Source organism: Chamaea fasciata, unplaced genomic scaffold (genome assembly GCF_029207755.1).
Source record: "Chamaea fasciata isolate MVZ Bird 193981 ecotype frontalis unplaced genomic scaffold, bChaFas1.0.hap1 SCAF_3, whole genome shotgun sequence".
Taxonomy (NCBI): Eukaryota; Metazoa; Chordata; class Aves; order Passeriformes; family Sylviidae; genus Chamaea; species Chamaea fasciata.
Genome location: NW_027094088.1, coordinates 5,067,372 through 5,086,918, shown reverse-complemented (window position 1 = coordinate 5,086,918; position 19,547 = coordinate 5,067,372). Strand labels below are relative to the sequence as shown.

The 19,547-nt window shown below is 39.8% G+C and overlaps 1 protein-coding gene and 1 pseudogene across 6 annotated transcripts in view; both read left to right on the top strand.

The window, feature by feature from the left end:
* Positions 1-19,547, top strand: part of MACROD2 (mono-ADP ribosylhydrolase 2) — an 866,072-nt gene that overhangs the window by 372,885 nt on the left and 473,640 nt on the right. The window lies entirely within an intron of this gene.
* Positions 9,907-10,083, top strand: LOC136287945 (U2 spliceosomal RNA; annotated as a pseudogene).

Genomic DNA, 19,547 nt, shown 5'->3' with positions numbered 1-19,547 from the left:
TTAATTAAAGGTATTAGGAGAACCATCATGGGTAACACATCTTTAAATTCTTGTACATTGTGCTGAAGAATATCTAGGAAGGGGATTTTGTGCATAACTTGTTCACTAAGTAGAAGTAGACCAGATTTTGTTATTCCTTACTGCTTATCACCTGCAACTTGTTCATGTGTATTTGCACGGCAGAGAGGCAGAATAGGAATGTCTTTGTGTGTGAGCTCTCTGCAGTTCATAACAAACTGAGACTGTTTTTGGCAAAGTTCGGTGTAGTTTATCCATACAGAAAGAAACTGAAACCACCAAAAAATTTGACAAACATTTAAAGTTAAGGCCAAGAGAAAGTATTTACCTGGCTTTTCTTTTCTATCTCATTTCACCCCACCCCCTTTCCCCATGTGCCTCCCAAGTATTGCCCTCATGGCTTGTTTCAGCCTGTGTTTGCATGTGCCATCTTCAACAGAGGTTTCTGGTGGTTCATTCCCATGGTCCTTGCTGTTCTGTTGGAATCACACGGTGTTCCCTGCCTGCATCCTGCCCCAGTGATGAAGCAGGGCCTTTCTGCAAATCCCAACAACTTAAGAGAGTAATCCGACAGAATTCTTTGCGAGCTTCCCGTGATCTGGTGATCAGCGTTGCAAGCCAGTGTTTTCCCTTTTTTCTTGGAGAGTTTCTATGATGTCACTACCTCTAAAATTGTGCCTGAAGTACAATGGAGTACAGGAATGATGATGAGTAGTATGGGGTAATGTATGACGCACAGGTTGCTGTTTGGTGTTTTGACCTCCAATATTCTGGATGAGAAGAGGATGGAGGAAACCACTGAGGTTGTACCCAGAATTTTTACTGTGATATTTTTTGGTATAGATTTTGAAAAGCTTAAACTGTAAGCTTCTAGGAGGACATTTTTCAAAAGTAGAATGGTGTTTCCCCCAACTCCCAGGCCTCTGTGTGAGCAAGGAGTGTCACCACTCTTAACAGCTGCCAGTGCAGCTGACCTGGGTTTGAATGGAAAGGTCTTGTTGATTGACATTCAAACAAAATGTTAATTTGCTGACGTGCCATGTGGTCCCAGTGGGACTTGCTTAGATGACCACATGCCTTGAAAAGCCAAAGTTTTGGGCTGTCACAAGCAATTTGTGCGTTTTTCCTGTTTGTTCTTTGTACTATTGTTTTCCTCAGGCAGATCTGATTCACTTGTAAGGTGGCTTTAAGCAGATCTTTTTACTGTCCTATTTAGCTGAAAAAAGTTAAACTTGTGCCTGAATTCAGCTGCAGTTACTGTCTATAAACACATAAACCCAATTATTAACATCACAGTAAACGGGATCTGTTCAGTCTAAACAAAATTTGCTTTGGTCCCCACTTTTGAGCATACCTTTATTATTTTTACTTATTTAATTTTATTTAGTGACTGGTGAGTCAGGGTTATTTTTCAGGGAGAAAAGGGTACCCCTGAAATAACAGCTTATGCTGCCTTCACTGCTTAGATGAGAGGAAGAGCTGTATGGTTTCACTACTGTTGTGCTCTTTTTAAACAATTAGTAAATAATCTGAGCTAACTTTTTCCTGTTAAACTTTTGAGTTATTTAACTGACTACTGATTGACCAGCCATGCTGAAAGCAGGCGGGAAAATCTGTTTAGATGGCCCTAATTTTTCTTTTCTTACCTTTTCTCTTGTTCCTGTTATTTTTCTTTTTCTTCTTAGGGATCTCACCTCATCACAAGGTAGGTAGGGTGGCTGTGGTCCAATTGTTTTTACCTAGATAATTAACATCCATTCAGAAATGTGGGCCTTCCTTGCATTTTTTCCCCAGATGAATGGTTCTCAAATTTAGCTACAATAATACAATAAATGCAAATTTATATTCCTATGAACGTAGCAAAGGGAGCATAAAATAAATTTATACTTATTCCCATCTGTGCTTGGTATGAGTGCTGATATACTCCTAAAAAAATTAGGTCCAAGTGTTTAATCAAACACAAAATTTTGTCTTTTCTTACTACACAAAAGCAAACTATTTATCTTGCAAGTATTTGAAGATTTATAGAGTCCATGAGAAGAAATTTCTGCCCATTAATGCACATTATTAATGAATGCCTCTGGTTCATTTGGGAGTTTTGTATGTAGGAAACAACATTAATAGACTGGTGTGTGAAAATTTGTCTAGAGTGCCTGCAACAGTATTTACTTAAGTGGAGACTTCCCATAGAGATTTGGCAATGCCAGCACTTCAGCAGAGTGCCCAAGGTGAAATTTTACTCTGGTTGTAACATTAACTAACTACATCAGACATCATAAATAGTACTGTAGAAAGTAAATAATGGGATTGTTTGAGAAATTACTGAGGGTAAATACTTGGTATAATTAGTATTTGTTGAGGTGATCTGAGATGCTGAATCTGAAAGAGTGCAGAATTGTGTACTGTGTCAGCTGACCTGTCACTGGGTGAGCTCTGTCATTCTGCTGCCCCATCTGATCACTCCAAGAAGAGAATAAATTTTGAATTTATAGCAGACTATATCCTTTTCAAAGTACCCTCAGTGAAAGGTTCCCTGTCTTTCTACCATGCGGATGTGTATAGGCAGACAGAGGCTCAGTGTTTGTCAGACATCTCAGAAGATAAAACTAGAGCCTCTGCAATTTTGGATTTAATGGCTGTTGTGGTATCTCTCAGTTATTAGCAGTTTGACACTCATCAGGACCAGCTTTAGCAGCACTTTGGGCCATTGAGTGAATTTTTGAATTGAATTTGGAATTGAAACTCTTGGCTTGGCAGCAGATTTCAGAGAAGCGCAGTGAACTATGGGAACTGCTTTAAAATCCCAGATAAGATGGGAAAAACAACCCCCGAGGTGTCAAGTGTCTATACAGTGAATTTGAGGGCGCTTTTCATTTCCTTGTCAATGAGATGAAAATGGAGCTCTTTTCCTGAGAAAGTGGGAGAAAGCAGCCACGTGTAATAGCATTTTGCAGGAGAGGTAATGTCCTCTCCCACAGGAAGCGGCAGAGCAAGCTGGTGTCTGTCACCTTCCTCCCCTCCACAGCTGCACACATAGCTGTGGGTAGAGGGCCAGGCATTGGGTAAGTGGGGAGAACAAACAGCTCTTATAGGGTTTATTCCCATTATCCTTCCTGCCAAAACCAAGGGAAGCCTCTGATAATTGACTGCTGCTGAAAATGATACATCCAGTTTATTTCCTTTTGATCTTTTTGATCTGTCGGGCAAAGTGAAGGAGCGTAAAATTGAAGCAGGGGCAGAAAAAAGGAAGAGCAAGTCCTAAAGAGCGAGTCATACAATGCCAGCCCTTAAAGCTAGAAAAATGCTGTTCAAAACTGCTGAGTATGAAGCAAACATCACCTGGATCAGCTTTCCAGCATGACAGTGATAAACATGTGACCAATAATTCAACCTGACAGAGGAGCCATCCAGGAATACAAATATCACAAACGCCCTGTTCTGCTTATGCACCAGAAATGCAACGTGTGAGCCAGGGCTTCCCTGACAGCACACCCATCTCTCCTGGCCTTGCCTTTGATGAGCATCTTCCATGGGAAAGCCTTTCTGATCCCATTGGAGGAGAGAGGCTCTGTCTCTGTGGTCCTTTTTGCAACCTGTGCGCTTTGTGAGCCGCGCCGTGCACGGGGCATTTGTTGAGAGATGTGTTGGGACCTAACATGTCACAGGCAGGCTTGTTACATCTGAAACCCTGTTGGCAGAAAGGATTAGCTGCAACCAGGAGAGAAAAACAAGTAGTCATATATTTTAAAGGGCAATCGTGGTACAAAATTTTGATTATTTATTGGGCAAGTAGATAGTCAGGGCTTTGTGTTATTGGAGATTCTGTACCCGAGGAAACTGGCAGTGATTTCAGCCTGGTGCTGCCAAACTGTACTCCAGAGTCTGAGGTTTCATATGAAGGGGGGGGGGGGGGGGGAAGCAAAACAAACAGAAAACCCTCTATACCCTGCAGCTGCAGAGAAAATACTCAGAAACTCGCTGTGACCAGGGTTGTGTTCTTGTCTTGAGTCAGCAATCAGCTTGAAGCAATACCTTTGAGAAGAGCGAACTGTGCTGATCATTTCAGTGTATGTGAGGTATGGAGCCTGACATGTTTACACAGCAGCTAGCTCATTCCAGTGCTTTTTGGGGGGGAAAATCTCCATGTTGTGCATGCTGTTTGAGAATGTATCTTCTTAGGACACAAGAAAAAACCAGAAGGAACGTCTATGATTTGTCATGTGAATAAGAATTAACCTTAAACGTAACTTCCACCTTTCTTCTCTCCCCACCCCACAAAGGAAAAAGGGAGGAAAAAAAAAAAAGCAAGGAACTTTTCAAATTCTGGAGAAATGGGTAAACAAGGGATATTTTCTTTGCCCACTGGAAAAAGCTTCAGTCATATCCAGACTCTTGAAAAAAAGCAAACCCCTCCCTCTTCCTACTAACCCCTACGTTCTCTGTAGTACCATATGCCCCAGCTTGCAATTATCCAGCTTTTCATACATTCCACTTCTGCTCTGACAGCTATACAATGTAGAACAATTGCACAAAGTCAGAAGGCAAATCTGGGAGGCACCAAGGATAAAGAATTCGGTGCCAGTTTAAAACAAACATAGTGAATATGGCAGTAAATAACATAAGTAAAACTGGATGCTGATGGTGTTTTTTTCATTTCTGTGTGTCTGTCTAAATGTCCAGTCTCCAATTCACAGTGAACAGTACTGTGAATTTCTCTTTTTTGCTTTAGCTTTGCTGGGTTTACATTTGAAGGCAGCAAAATGTAGGGGATCTTGAACTTCATGCTCATGATCACCCCAAGGAACCTGTTAATCAGTGGAACTATTGTATGGTTATGGGGCTCACGTCATGTTTGAGCATTGGAGCTCAACATGAGAAAAGCACTGTAATTACTAACAATTAGTACTGGGTAAGCCTCACTTATGAGTCCCCCTCATGCCAGATTCGTATCCAAAATTGTATCTGAAGTATCTGAACCATTTAAGAGGCTGGGAGGTAATACTTTGTCATTGCATAAGGCAGAAGACCTGTGTATGAAAGGGCAAGGGGATTGGGAAATAATTACTGGCTCTGCATTTAATTTGAGTCAATGAAAATGCCAGAATGATTGAAGTGTTTATGCTGAAGATCAAGGATTTATATTGGAATAGGGTAATCAAAACCAGGGACATCTCCTTTACATTTTTTAATATTTCTCAGGGAGGAGATAATGGAGGACCATCAGAGTATAGCAAGGGGAGTGTGGGAAGGAAAGTCAGGATCAGGGGTCACACCTGTGTGAAGTGATGGTTTGGAAATGACAAGTGAAAATAGAAATATGCTTCACTTGACAGTAATGAATGAGCTCCTTGACCCGAGGAGGAGGACTGGAGGTGGCTTTGCACTGTGGAGATGGTAATTTGATAGTGGCAATTCTAGGTGGAAAAAGTTGGCCAGTAAAAGTACGGTGGGGAAAATGCCTGCTCTCAATCAGGTATGGTACTCATGGCCCTGGACCTCGACTGCCAGGGTAGCTGTGCTTTTCTCCAGCCTGGGATCCTTTCACTTTGCCATTTTTCCATGCTTTCAGTGCATTCTCCCATCCCTCTTTTCATCCCAGCATGTTTTTTACTTCGTGTCCATCTATGCTTTGCTAACCTCCAGCACAGGAATATTCTGCATCACTCACCTGTGTTCTTCTTCTGACAACACTAAACCTCATAAAGTTGGTGAGCTGCTGGGCCTGGCTCAGAGTCAATATTGCTGAAACTGGGACTGTACATTGAGTTTCCACCATGTGAGAGGTGGGATCAGTCATATCTTGCTCACACATCCCTCATATCTCAAGGGCAGGAAAACATTTGCCAGTGGCCTGTAACTGTGCCTCTCTGCAAGCAATAAATGCCAAGAGTCTTGTCAGCTTTTTAAATACTGAGCAAAAAGTACGTTGTAGGCTGCTGGTGGCCTCAGCTAGAACATGAAGCATGGATTTTGAGGTTAGGAGAGGTTTGCTTGTTTAAAGGAGGTTCTGATCAAGACGAATTCTGAAAATGGCAGTAAATCCTACGGTTTCAAAGGTAATAAACTGACTATTAATGTTTAGGCAGAGCTCCAGGCAAACATGAGCAGCAGACTGAACCACCTACCTTTTTGTACCTTTCTCCTCCATAGCACTCAACAGGAGAAGCTGAAACATCCTGACCCTCTTCCTAGAGGCCCCAAGAGTCAAAAGTGCTTCTGACACCATGTTCATGGTTTTTTGTTTATTTTTGTGTAGGCTTCTGTCCATCTGGCCACATAAATCCCTTATGTACATGTGACATTGAGCCATTTCTCAGCAAAAAGTACTTTGCAGTCTAGTCTAGTGTTTGGGCACCACAAGTTTTATTTTGTTGTGACACAAGGTGGATGGAAGATTGGAAGTAACAAATAGTGAAGTGCCATGTTGAGCACAGTTCTTTTCTTCTACAGTTCTCTGTAAAAATGTACCAAAGGTTTGTTCTAAAGAGTTGAATTTAAAATGAGTAATCTGGGTTTGATTGCTTGCCCACCCAGTCAGGAGGTACCAGCTACTTGCCAAGTTCCAATCCCTGTGCTGTCATAAATCCAGTTTGGAGACTCTCAACCCATTTGGGGAGCACTCCTATCCGTAGTTCTCCCTCGTTCTCCTGCCCTGGAGGTGAAGTCTGATCAGTGTTTAGACATTGCTTTGAGATAATGATAATGTGCCTTTTAATTAGCACAATATTTCCAGTCTTTTGGGAAATAATAATGTGCTTCTTTTTTTTACTCCTTGACTGTTGACAGATGGGCCACTTATTAAATATCATTAAATTCTGGTATCAATCTTTTTTTTTTTTTTTTGTGCTTCATAAATATGCTCGTTGTGTAAAGGAAATGATAAATATAGGAGGGAGATTTTCCACATGGATTGTGCAGAGTTTGATGCAGTGCTGCAGCAGTAATGGATGGAGGGAGGCCTTGCTTTTTAAGACAAAATTTTAAGTATGATCTCTGAGGCCTTGTTAACTCCCTTTCAGTGCAGACGTGTATGTTACAAGCAGCTCTTGGATGGAAGCAGCCCGAATGCTTCTGAGACAAAGCCACCATTTAAACCTTTAAAAACATGAACTTTTGAGCAGCCTGTGCTTGTATGCAGCAAACATTTTGTGCATTTGCTCAGGAATCCGTGCTGCACGTGGTTTTGTTGAATGCCATGGAAAAGGGAAGATGGATTCCTGAGCGTCTGTTATTTGCAGTGAGGCTTTATTTGACTTGATGCATTCTTGGCAAGAGCCTCCAATTCATTACTTGTGAAACTTTGTTTAATGGGTACAATTACGATCTGCATTGTGCCCTTGCCTCATCTTAATAGCAGTATTAATTGCAGGAAGGGACAAAAATCATCTTGCGGAGTTATCAAGCCGTGTTTAGGCTTTCTGAATGCTAATTAATTCAGAGCTCAAATGCTGTACCTGCTGTTTAAAAGGCTGGCAGCTTGTATTCATCACCTGAGTGACAGCTGTTCCTTGCCTTTTTTACTCTTAGAAAAAGAGTGGGGAAGATTTAACTCCTTCCATTCTGATGACTTCCATTTTCCAGTAAAAATTATATTCAACATTTAAATGTTAATTTTTCTTTAACAGATTCACTGATTTTGACAGTATATTAGAGAAAGGATTGGTGACTGTATGTTTTTAAGAGAAATTGCTAAGTATTTCTCCAAATCACTGTTATTTTTTCTGAGCAGGGTAAAAAAATCCCAAACAGTCTCAGTGACATCTGATGCCAAAACCAGATCCTCCATGTAAGCTAAAAGAGAAAGAATTAAAATATCGTTAAGTCAGATTTGGACATTTATAGTGCGTATGGAATCTGGAGAATTTTTCTCCTGGAATCAACCCCCCCCTTTTTTTTTTTTCTAATATTTACTGTCAAGAAAATATTTATAAACTGCAATTAGATAAAATGTTTGCTTAGGCCATCTAAATGTCGCAGAAAATTGAAAAATACAGTTTTATATTTTATATGCTGCATTCAAAGCTCATTGAGTTGCTATTTTTGTTTAATCTGCTCTAGGAAGAAGGGGCAGTCTTTGGTGGTAAAGAAGGGGCCTTAAAGGCATGCAGGTGATTTAATTTAATTCAGTCTGAGAAAAAGCATCAACTGGTACAATGCAGATCTCATGTGCAGGTGTGATAGGATTACACAGTTTGTCTGACTGACTGAGGAATTGAGATAATAATATTGGATTAAATTCCTTCTTTTTCACAGAGGAACAAATAACTAAAATATATATGTTAGCTCCATTCCTCCATTCCCTCCTGCCCCAAATCAAAACACCTAAATCATACTACATTTCTCTTTTTGGAGGAAACTTGAGACAAATCACCAGTTGTTTCATGTCGAAGGATATTGCTGAGCTACTGACATCAAAAAAAATTCCACGAAATCTTGCAGTTAGTATTTTTGGGTAAATCCAAAGTTTTTCTTTTGTTACTTCAGAGACCTACGAAGTCTGGTATGTGTTTTGCTACATAAATATTTCAGACATACGGGTCTGCAGTAGACATGTCATAATAACATAAAATTTTCATTCACCTTTTGGAGGCCCCATATCTTTAGGGGAGCTCGGGGTGGACTTGGCTAATACCTCAGGGCTTTGATTCTGCTCACATTGGGTTTTATGCATTCTGACTCAGTAAATCTCATTAAGCACATGTTTAACTTCAGTATTCACTGTTCATTCCTTTGACTTCAATAGCAAATTAAGCACATGCTTAAATGTGGTTCAGAGCCTTAGGGAAAGGTGATTAAAACAAAATAACAAAGCTATGCTCTAAAAATATTTTAACTCATTAAAATCCAGTGGATTTGCTGATCCCAATTTACTAAAAGCTCTGTTTTGGAGGTTAAACAATTACATCATAACTGGCTGACCGTCTTGTGCCGCTTGGAGCACCAGCATCAGGATATTGGATGGTTATTGCTGGGACAATACCTTTTACTTGTGACCTGCTGTTACCCTTACAAATAATTAGTGATTATGATGAGTGATTGAAAATATCATTGGTAATAAAAAGGTTTCCAAGTTTGTTTACAAAGTGTTCCTGAAAATGAAAATAATTTTGAAGAAACAGTTGTCTTTTTCCAAGTTATTAAAATATCTTTTGTTATTTCTCATTAACTTGAAAAGATGTATTTTGTTTCCATGCACAGGGATGATTTTCTTTTTTTTTGATGATTTAGCAGTATAAATGTAGTGCTCTTCATGTGTGGACAATTTCTCTGCTAATTTATGGTGGAGTTTGATACCATATAATTGTGCTTTAGCAAGACAGATATTTATTCTTTGAATTAATGTGCAACATGTTCAAATGCAAGGATTAAGAAAATACACAGCAGTAGTTCTGTTTTTAATAAGTTATTTATTAAAAACTCCCTCAACTTTTTAGAATTTGGTGAAATAGTTTCTGTAGGGGAGATGTTTTAAAAAAAACCTTTATGATTCAGAAAACTGAAGATTCCTTAAATATTTGGGGCTGGCGGCATTAAAGCAGCAGGAGCTTGGAGGTCAGAGGGAAGGCCTAGGTGTTTTCTCTTTTTATTTGGTTTACCATAGAAGAAATAATCAGATCAAGACTGAAATATTTTGGGAGGCTCGACACGGCATTATTGACTTCCCCAAGTTCCCGTCCTGAAACGCTTCCTGTGTGTGCAAAATCATGAGCTCACTGAGATCCTGGGGTGAGTTATTTGGGGTCTGTAATCTGTCTGCAGCTTTTGGAAATAAATCTGAGTGGTGAAGCTGCATAACTGTTGTTACCGTGGTGTTAAAATCTGGGGATGATTCAGTCTCAGCGTGCGCACTGAGTCAGAGAAAGAAACCATCGGGGCTGCTGATTCGTGTTTGCCTCTTGACCTTTTTGGCAAAGATCAAGTGCAGCATATGTTTTTATCAGTTTAATATCTGTTATGTCCTCAACTGGAGGATTTTACATTAAATGAGTTTGGGGACTGGGAAATGTGCGAGGAGCTTACGCCGTCCTCTCCGCGCGTGAAGCCGCCTGCTGCTACGTTTCTAGAATGGTGTGAAAAGAAAAAAAAAAAAGCAAAAAAAAATGGCAACAAGTCCCTTAATGATCATAAAAGAGTGCAAAGGGAAGAGCAGGAACAGAGCAAACATAGATTATGCCTCTCCACAGTGGTCTCTTAATTCCCACCAATTTTCAGCTCAGGGAGTTCCCAAGCCTCCATAAACCCCCTGATAGAATAAAATAAGATAAAATGAAATATTTCTGATATTATTTTAATCTTGTTTTCACTGCCTTCTCAGTCTGTACGAATATCTATTTTGTAACGTTCAGTGTTATAAAATCAGATTATCATCCTCAGGACTGGGTGTTACCTTTTACCTACTGGGTACAGTGAGCCTACACTTGGTCTCAACCTTGCTGCAAAGCCAGTTCTTGCATCACTGGTCCTCTTTATTTTCACTGACCACTCCTACAGGTAGTGTTTTCCTGAGAAATGAGATAAACAGCACTCAGAAATAACTGCAGAGTCCAACAGATGGGAAACACTCTGCATGATGGTGAAATGCAACATTCAGGATGTGATTTGGTTTGATTAAAGGAGCATTGGAAAGAAATAGATGCCGTTGCTGCCTTTGAGGAAACACTATTTTTTAAACACGAGTGTTCAAAATATATAAAAAGGCCAAAAAACTCTGGAGATCTGGTGTTCACTTGGATGTTTCTGACTGATTAAATACCAACTCAGTCCATTCTGTAAACGGGAAGTCCAGAGCTGCTCCTACATGCTGCAGTCAGTGGGTGGCTGTTGATATGACAGGGTGAAAACTGGGTGTTCTATTAGAAATAAAATTAGTGCAGTTCAGCTAGAGAGTGATCAAAATCATTTTTAGATGACATAAGAGTTTGACCCTTTTTTAAATACATGAGGTAATACAGAATGGAGGAACCCGTGTCATTGTAAATTAGTGTCCTTGAGTTAAGTCTCATTACCAAGACACCTTCACTTTTTTAAGAATTATTTGACCTGCCATGGTTAATAAAAAGGAAGTTAATTTGGTGTGACATTTTTGGTGGTAGCTTGGTGCGCTACCAACTTAATTGCAGTAAAATGAAATAAGAGTTTCAAAAAAAGCCCCTAAACTTCACGTTCCTTGCATTTTGAATCACTGGATGATTTACTAGTCATTATTTATACCCTCAGTATTTCAATTAGGACACGTTAAATAAAGCTTTTATGGGGGATTTAGAAGTGGTTGTGGATTGTAATTATTTCAATGTTACTCTTTAATGGAAAATACTATATTTTGATTCTTGAATACTTCTGCTTAGATCCAAACCCAGAAGTCTATAAGATAGAAACTCGCTGCATGCAGCAAAATGCCACCTGATTACTATGCATGGTAGGATGCTCCCAGGTTATTGTCAATATCCAGTGTCTACTGGCGAGGGTGCTTTTGTTTGTCATGCCAACAGAATGATTGCTCCTCGCTTTTCTAGACTGCTAAGTTCTTTAAACCCAACAGCATTTTGATCCTGGAGTAAATATTGATTCTCTCTTTGCCTGTCTCCGAGAAAATTAATTTAGTGTGTGTTATATGCACCCAGGTGAGGTAAGGCCAGCTCAGGACCCCACAGGCTGCTTCAACCTGTGACACGGGCCAGCATTCGAGAGGTGGCTTCATTACCCCCAGGTCAGCACGTACATTCTTGTCCTCTCAGAAAGCATTCCTACAACAGGGCAGAGAAGGATTCACGTGCCATCCCAGATTTCTCATTTTCAGCCAAAAAGTAGCAGCATCAATTTTCCTTTTTTCCTTACCCCCTTCTGAGTGGTTCTGTGCCTTAAACCCGGGTGGTGTGGGTGAGGCCAGGGGTGCTAATGCACTGTGCCTTCCAGAGATCTGCATTTTGCTGTGCCTAGTTTTAGCATGCAGAAATCCTTTTCGCAGTGTGTTGGGGCAAAGGTAGAGTGGTTGGCAATAACCAAGTCTTCCCTTTATCAATAGACTGGAAACATGGAAAAGGGAGTGCAGACTGTTATTAATTAATTTATGAAACTGAGCATCTCCTGCTGTTGCCACTCCTCAGCTGACTGGGGCCATCCTGGGAGAGGAGCTCCTTAGCACGTCCTAAATGCACAAAATGAAAGAATTGGCAACAACAACAGAAATTTAAGGACAAATTTCCTTAAAGAATTGTGCACTGCCGTCTATTCGTTTCAAAGAATTGCACACTTCCACCTCCTGGTTTTTGCAGCTTCTCTTAAGAAGAAACTGAGAAATATCTGAGCCTTTGCAAATGACCCCAGTGTGTCTGCTGCTGTCACAGTGTTTGATATTTGATTTGATTGATATTTGATATCAGTCCTTCTCTGTGTGCATCCCTATCGGGTTCAAAGCATAACCTCACATTACTGTGGAAGCTGGGCCATGCAAGTGCAAAATTTCTGCTAAAAACTTGACTTCCATCATTAAATAAACACTTAGACCAGATTGGTTCGTTCCCTTTAGAGAGTGATACTATGGGATCGTGATTTCACCATTACAAAAGCAACAATTGGCACCCTAAGAAAGTTGTTCTAGTGAAATTTATTGTGATGTGATTAGCTTTGTTATTTGTAAAGCCTGTGTAAGCTTCTGACATCTTGAATCACAGAATATCATTGTAAAACTGTTTTTTTTTTTTCAAATTTGTGTATGGTACGCTGCTTTTTGTATTGCATCATCAGCCATTTCCTTAGTAAAATGTTTTGAAAGGGTGAAGAAAAATGCAAAAGGAGAAGGAAGTTTTAGGGACTCTACATCTCTAACGCTATGTTGACTGTACATCTGAGACGCTGTGTTACCATGCCTTTCTTCCAGAGCCAGCACTGCTGAATTAATGTTGAATTCATATTCAATTTTGTATTTTATTTTTGACTCCTAATATTATTGCTTAAAAACTTCCCCATAAATAGAAAAAAAAAACTTACAAAAAGGGCCAGCATATAGTTATATGCTTCTTCTGTGCCTCAGAAGGCACAATCCTAGCACTGACTTTCTGAAAACAGAAAGTCAGATGGTTTAACAAGGTTTGAAGCTAAAACAGGGACTCCCATATGACCTGTGTTACCTCTCCTCAAGGGAATGCATTTTCTTAAAGTGATGATTTATGAGATTCAATACTAATGTCAAACTTCATTTTGCCATATGAGGTAACATAATTAAAACACCAAAATAGCAGAACTCAAGCAGCAGAACATTGTTGAACTTGTAGATATTTCCACATAGGTGATGTAAAGATTGATGGAAAAGTGATACGAGTGTTTTAGGCAGGTCCATGTGAGATGTAAGAAAAACAAGCCTTAAGCAAGTCTGCTGTTTTCCTCAGAAAGATTTTATCCGGAGAGGAAAATGGAATATTTATGTGCAATAGCAGCTGCATATTTTTAGAATAATTTTGAATTCTTTTATAGTAAGTCTCTGTGTGATTAGAAAATAGATACAAATCAGATGAGGTAACAGTTTGTCCCATTTGTGTGAAGTGGTTTTCCAGGATAAAATTACATTTCCTTCTAAATGCAGTATTCATTTGGGAGCAAATTAATTAAAGCTGAGTGGATAAGTATCTGCTGTCGTTCTGCAGTCATGACATGGCAAGACACCAGCTATCTCCATGCAAAACTCCTTTGTACACGAAAAAAAAATTAAAGTGCCTGTGCCTTTCGTTTTTAGTGCTGCTATGTGATACTTAGAATAAATAACTTAATTCCATGTTCAAAATACTCAGAGGTATACTATTTTATTATTGGTATTCTTAACTTAGATTGCAATGGTGTAACAGCTCTTTCCTCGTTTGAGAGCTTCACTTGTGAGACAGGAATGTGGTCTCTGTGCTGTGACCTAACAGGTTTATTATTTTATCTGGCTTGAACAACTGAACATGAATGTAATGTTGGTCAGGCATCCCACAGTGACTCTCAGGTTGGGCTGCCCCAGTGATCCTCACTGATGGGTGGGACTGATGGGGGGGGGTTTGTCAGGGGAGTCATGGTTTGAGTTGTTTAATTACTCTGCACATGCTGGAAAACTGAGTGGCTTCCTGGTTCCTCTTTGAGGGGAGATTTCATGCAGAAGCAATGCATGAATTTCTTTCATGTTTAAAGCAGTCCATTAGGACCACAGAGAAGTGCACATTGGCTTTCCACTGAGCTGTTCCAGATCATTGGCTTGATGTCTACATGTGTTTAAACAAAATTGCTTTCTGTGCTTAGTCCAATCATCCTGTGTCATAGTCTGTTGAATGATTTTTCTGCCCTAAAACTAAACTAATTGCAAAATTGTTTTTACATGACAACATTGACTGTAAAGGTGTTTCCACATAAGTGTTCTTTTGCATGACTTCTCTGTAATGCTGTTTCAAAGAGGTGGATGAAAAACCAAGTGCTGAATCTTTGCTGTCTTCAAACAGTATTATGAGAGATGATGCAGCTGGAGTTTAATCATAAACTTCTCCCTTTCCTGACAGTTCTGACATTTATTTTCCAGACAAACAGATCAATCTTGGGTAACGAGTTGTTTTGATCATGTATGGTGTTGATGCAAAACTAAGGCACCGTATATTTTTACCACAAACCTCTGAATTGTCTTTAAAAGACTGAAAGATTGGAGCCTGAATATTTAGTAACATTTTTTTTTCCTTATGGAAAATTCATCTATGGCTCTTGCTGTGAGTGGAGTTGAGTGGTAGCCTGTGATCCCCGTGAGTCTGATCCATATTGAGCTTTTTTAGAGGGTTTCACAGCACTGTCTGCACTTCTTATTGCTTCACTGTCCAAAAAGCCTCTACCAAACAGGAAAAGGAAATGTGGGTATGTCAAAGAGGGAAAGACAATAGAACAGGGAGATGCTAAATACAGAAAATAAAGGGAAAGCCCTCACCAGATTGAAGCTGAGAACTTGTATGTTTCATTTTTAACATCTCTTTTTGTATGAAGAACAACATAAAGGAGCATGGTGTTCCCAAGTGTGGGGATTTGCATCTGCAATGCGTTGTTGGATACTGTAGCCAAATTTTGGTCCTGTGGTTGGCTTCCACAGTCACTTTGGGAAGCATGATATTAAGTATTTCTTAGTGGAAGAGCATTAAAGCCTATGTAATTCAGCTAAGGTAGCAAATTTAGTCCTTGAACCTTTGTGTTTCTGGGATTTCAAAAATATTTTGCAGTGTGTAGGGTTTGTTGTTTTTGTGGTTTTTTTTTAAATGGGTTATCTACTCTAAAGGCCACATAAAAGCCTTCAAGTCTAACCTTTTCATTTTGCTCGACACTGTTGAAGAAGATAAGGGGGGAATGCTGTCAGAGAGTTTACACAGAGGATGGAGAGAGGGGTGGTGGTGAAGGGGATAATGACTTCGGCTCTGATTTTCTCCCTCCTGCTGCAACAAGGCATCTGTATTCTCTGCTGGGTGCAACCAGCACCTGCAGGAAGCTTTCCTTCCTGCAAGCAACGAGTTAGTCAGGGAGTCATCTGGGAAATTAAAAAGACATCAGAGCTGGGCTTGTGGTGACTTGTTTAGAAAAAAAAAAAAAAAGAAAAAAAATGGATGGATGTTGAAGGGTAATGATGGGAAGAAGGTGAGGAAGGACTTGGGTGTACTTCCATCTGCAGTATTGTAGAATAATGTGCCATGAGCTTCCAGCCATCCACAGAGTCAGATCTTCCATTTCACATGCACTCAAAACTCAACTGGCAGCTGCCTGGCACTTGAGGGGTACCACTGGCAATAGTGAAGGAAGAAGCTGGAAAGTTCCTGGGCTGAAATTAGCTTCTCTTACGGTATTGTAGCTTGTTCTACCATCATGTTCAGGCAAATATGTAACAGCATGTCAGTTATTTTGCCTAGCAGTTAGACTCTTCATTTTGTGCTGCAGAAACAAATGACTTTTTTTTTTTTTTTTTCAATTGCTTTAATATGCTCTGCTCTTTAATTAGATGGTCTATAGGCAGCGCACACGCAGCACTCTCCAATGTTATCTCAGAAAATGGATAGCATGTGTGATGCCTACACTGAGCTACAGGAGAAGTGCAGACTGACATAAGCTCCTGTTATTTTGCTGCATATGAACAGCCCTAAGTGTCCCTTTTTGAGAAATGCACATTTGCTGCGTTCTGGCTCAGGGGAGGCAGCGTGTCTATTTGACATGCTCTCAGTGGAGAATTGCTTATCCATGCCTGATCCCGATGGGTTTCACCTTCCAAAAGTAACCAGCATAGGTCAAAAGCGGGCAAGATGGATTGAAAAGTGTTTCCAGCTGATGGAAAGGCTTCTGGTAACTGAGTGGGGGAATTTGAAATCCAATCTATTCCTAATGGAAAACCAGCAAATAGTCCATGTTTCAACACAGACAAGCTATTCTAGTAACTAAGTGCTGACATATGGGAGTTCTTCAAACATCACAGACTTGAAGCGACTAGTTTTGCATCAAAAGTACAAATTCAAAGTATCTTCGGTAATGGTCTCCTATATGCCTAAAGAACTTCTTCGTTTACTAGTTTGGTGCAGTGCTAATGGTCACATTAACACTGTGTGGATGTGAATGTCTCCGGACTCCCCTTCCTCCTCCAGGTCTTACATTCATTGATTCTGGCATGCCATATTTCTTGTTCCTTTTCCTATCTAAATTCATAATATTTTCCCTTCTGTAGCTGAATCCTCCCTTCCTTCATCTGAATAGACAACATTTTCATCTTTTCTCTTTTCTCATCCAAATTTCTTTTTTTTCCTGTTTACTTTTTTCACTCTTGCCTGTTTGCCATGTTTAGGTTCTTCCATATGCCATTTCTTCACAAGTTGTTCCCATATTGTCCAATACTTTGAGGAAAACACAAGTTCTCAGTTGTTACCTATTCCTCTCCACGAAGGAGAGCATGCTGTGAGCGTGGGATGGAAGAGTGGGTCTGCTTGGGCAAAGATGATTTTATTCCTCCGTAATTTTCTTTGCTGCTTTTCTTTGCCTTCCATTCCTTCCATCTGTCTCTGACTGTAAGCAGAGTGTAAAGCAAAGGAAGGGCCAAGTGTCTGTTAGGTTTCCTGTTAAAATACAGAATAATGATGATGATGTATGTGAGTCAGAGACTGGGCACAACAGCACAGAAGTGCTTCACGTATATTTCTTTATTACAATTTTCCTTAATTTTATTTCATTGTTTTTCCTTTTTTTCTCCCCCTGTTTGTACCTCTCCTAGCTCATGTACACAACTAATCGAGGTACTGTAGGAGATCTTTAATCAATGATGGTTACTTTCTCATTTCCCTGGAATAGGGAACTCCTTTGGTGTAGGAATTGTTCCAAGAGTGCTGAGCTGCCCTTCATGGCTTTGTGCAGGGCTGATGAAACCCCTTGTTACACCTATACTCATCCATCCTCAGCCTGCTCTTTTCAGATCATGGGTTCCTTAGTCAAACTGGGGCATGCAAATTTCTAGTTAAAACCCAGAACTAAACAAGGCAAGGATTTCTTACAGTTGTTCCAGTATAATCTTTAGAAACATTTTCAAAACCTAAATTCTTCCAACAAGGGCAATCAGCAAAGACAGATTTCCACAGTACGGGAGCAATCCTGTTTGACTGTCTTGAGCAAATTCTCCTGCTGCTGACTGACTACTGAGATTAAGTGGAAATTCTAACAAGTCTGATTACAATGGGTCAATATCTCTGGTTGTACTTAAGTGTTGCCAGCCCTATGAGTTCCAGTAGAGATTTATTTTAGCCCAGTCATTTCATGGTGCTTAGAATATTTCCCTGCTCTGCATTGCTGCTACTGTAGATAATGGATGACCACTAGGTTAATGTTTGATGGCAGTTTCAATGCACCTCTCCCAGCGTTAAGTGTCCTTATGTCTTTATACTAGAACTGACCTTCAGGGACAGTAAACATATTGTTTGGCAACAAGTTAATTACAGACTTTATCTTCCAAAAACATTCATGTCATGGGTGGGATAATTAAGATGTCCTTGCAAGTGAAAAAAACTTTGTGACTTATAGTAATGCTCCAGCGTAGGTGTTAGAGACCGAGGTCACAACAGCATTACAAGAGCTGTGTACTCACGTTATTTTGACTAAATCATTCTCCTCTTCAGGCTATAAAAGTGAAAGATGGACTTAAACGATATGTATTGGCAATAAATTCCATAAATCTGTAAAGAAAAACAAAGGAATTGGGGTGTCCAGGGGTATGATGGGCAAGCAGAACTGATTGTATTTGATTTACGGTGGGATTCATTACCAGGGTTATTTTGTTTTTCTCCCCTTTCCTCCTTTTAAGGCCTCTGCCTTTTGTTAAATGGTTAGAATCATACTGACCCTTTCTGATTTTGTAGTGTGAACTTCATGGTGATAAATAGCTAATTATTTGCAATTGAATTAGGCTATGAATTTAAATATGGCAGAAACAGATGTACCTGTGATTACCTTCAGCATGGCTCAGGGGGTTTAAGTTTGACACAGTATAAATACTTTGCAGATATATTATTTCTGAAATGGAAGACTGCAACCAGTGGAGACTATCATAAAGATGTTAATGAGCTCAAATTTTGGTGGTGGTATTTTTTTTTTTTTTTCCCTGAAAAATTCTGGGGAGGGAGGGGAGAAGTGTCCACTGGTGACAATCAAAGTTCCAGTTCTGGAGGGTTCAATCTCTAAGCTGGAAGCATTTAGTTTGGGTGAAGTTAGGAAGTATTTTGAGTATGATGTACACTCAAAAGAGGACACAGAGCATTCTCAAAAGCTGCAGCCCCTGGAGGGCCACAGTGCAGTGTTATTTTGTGAGTGCCACTTGAATGGAAATCCCTGTTGGCCTGAATTAAGGCAGGATGCACAGTTTAACATCAGCACATCTTTGTACTAACACCAAACTAAGGATGGATACACATGTCACTGTAATTTAAAGATCTGAATTGTAATATTTGGAAAAAAGCATGGATTCTGCACATGCTCTCTTTTTCAAAAGCTGGCTCAAGGAGATCAACAGGTGTGCTAATGAGCTGCTTCTGAGCTGCTGGTTTCTGCTTCAGGTTTTCTACTTGAAAAATTACATTCCAGCAGAAATAAGTAGTTCCTTTTTTAATGGTCAGTATCATCATGAACAATCAAATAACTTCAGAATGAATTTTATTTTCTTCAATAGAAGGAAAGTCACAATACAGCCACAGTATATGGCAGGTGATGAGTCATTCCTTGCCAAAATGTAGCAGGAGTATGAAGGATTGAAACATACATTTTGAATTCTCTTTTTTTTCGGTAGGATGAGAATATTGAAGCATCCCAACACTGGAGAATAGGAGAATAAAATGGGATCTAAGCACAGAGATTTTGATTGATGGCATGCCATCCTTGGTGTGTATTGCAGCACTGTTAACATCCTCATGTGTAAGTGATACAGTTACACAGAATGTCCTGGCTGGGTGTGAGCTAACTGCAAAGCAAGAGAATAACACCTTTAAAATGATTAATTTTGAGGCTGCCTTGGTGAC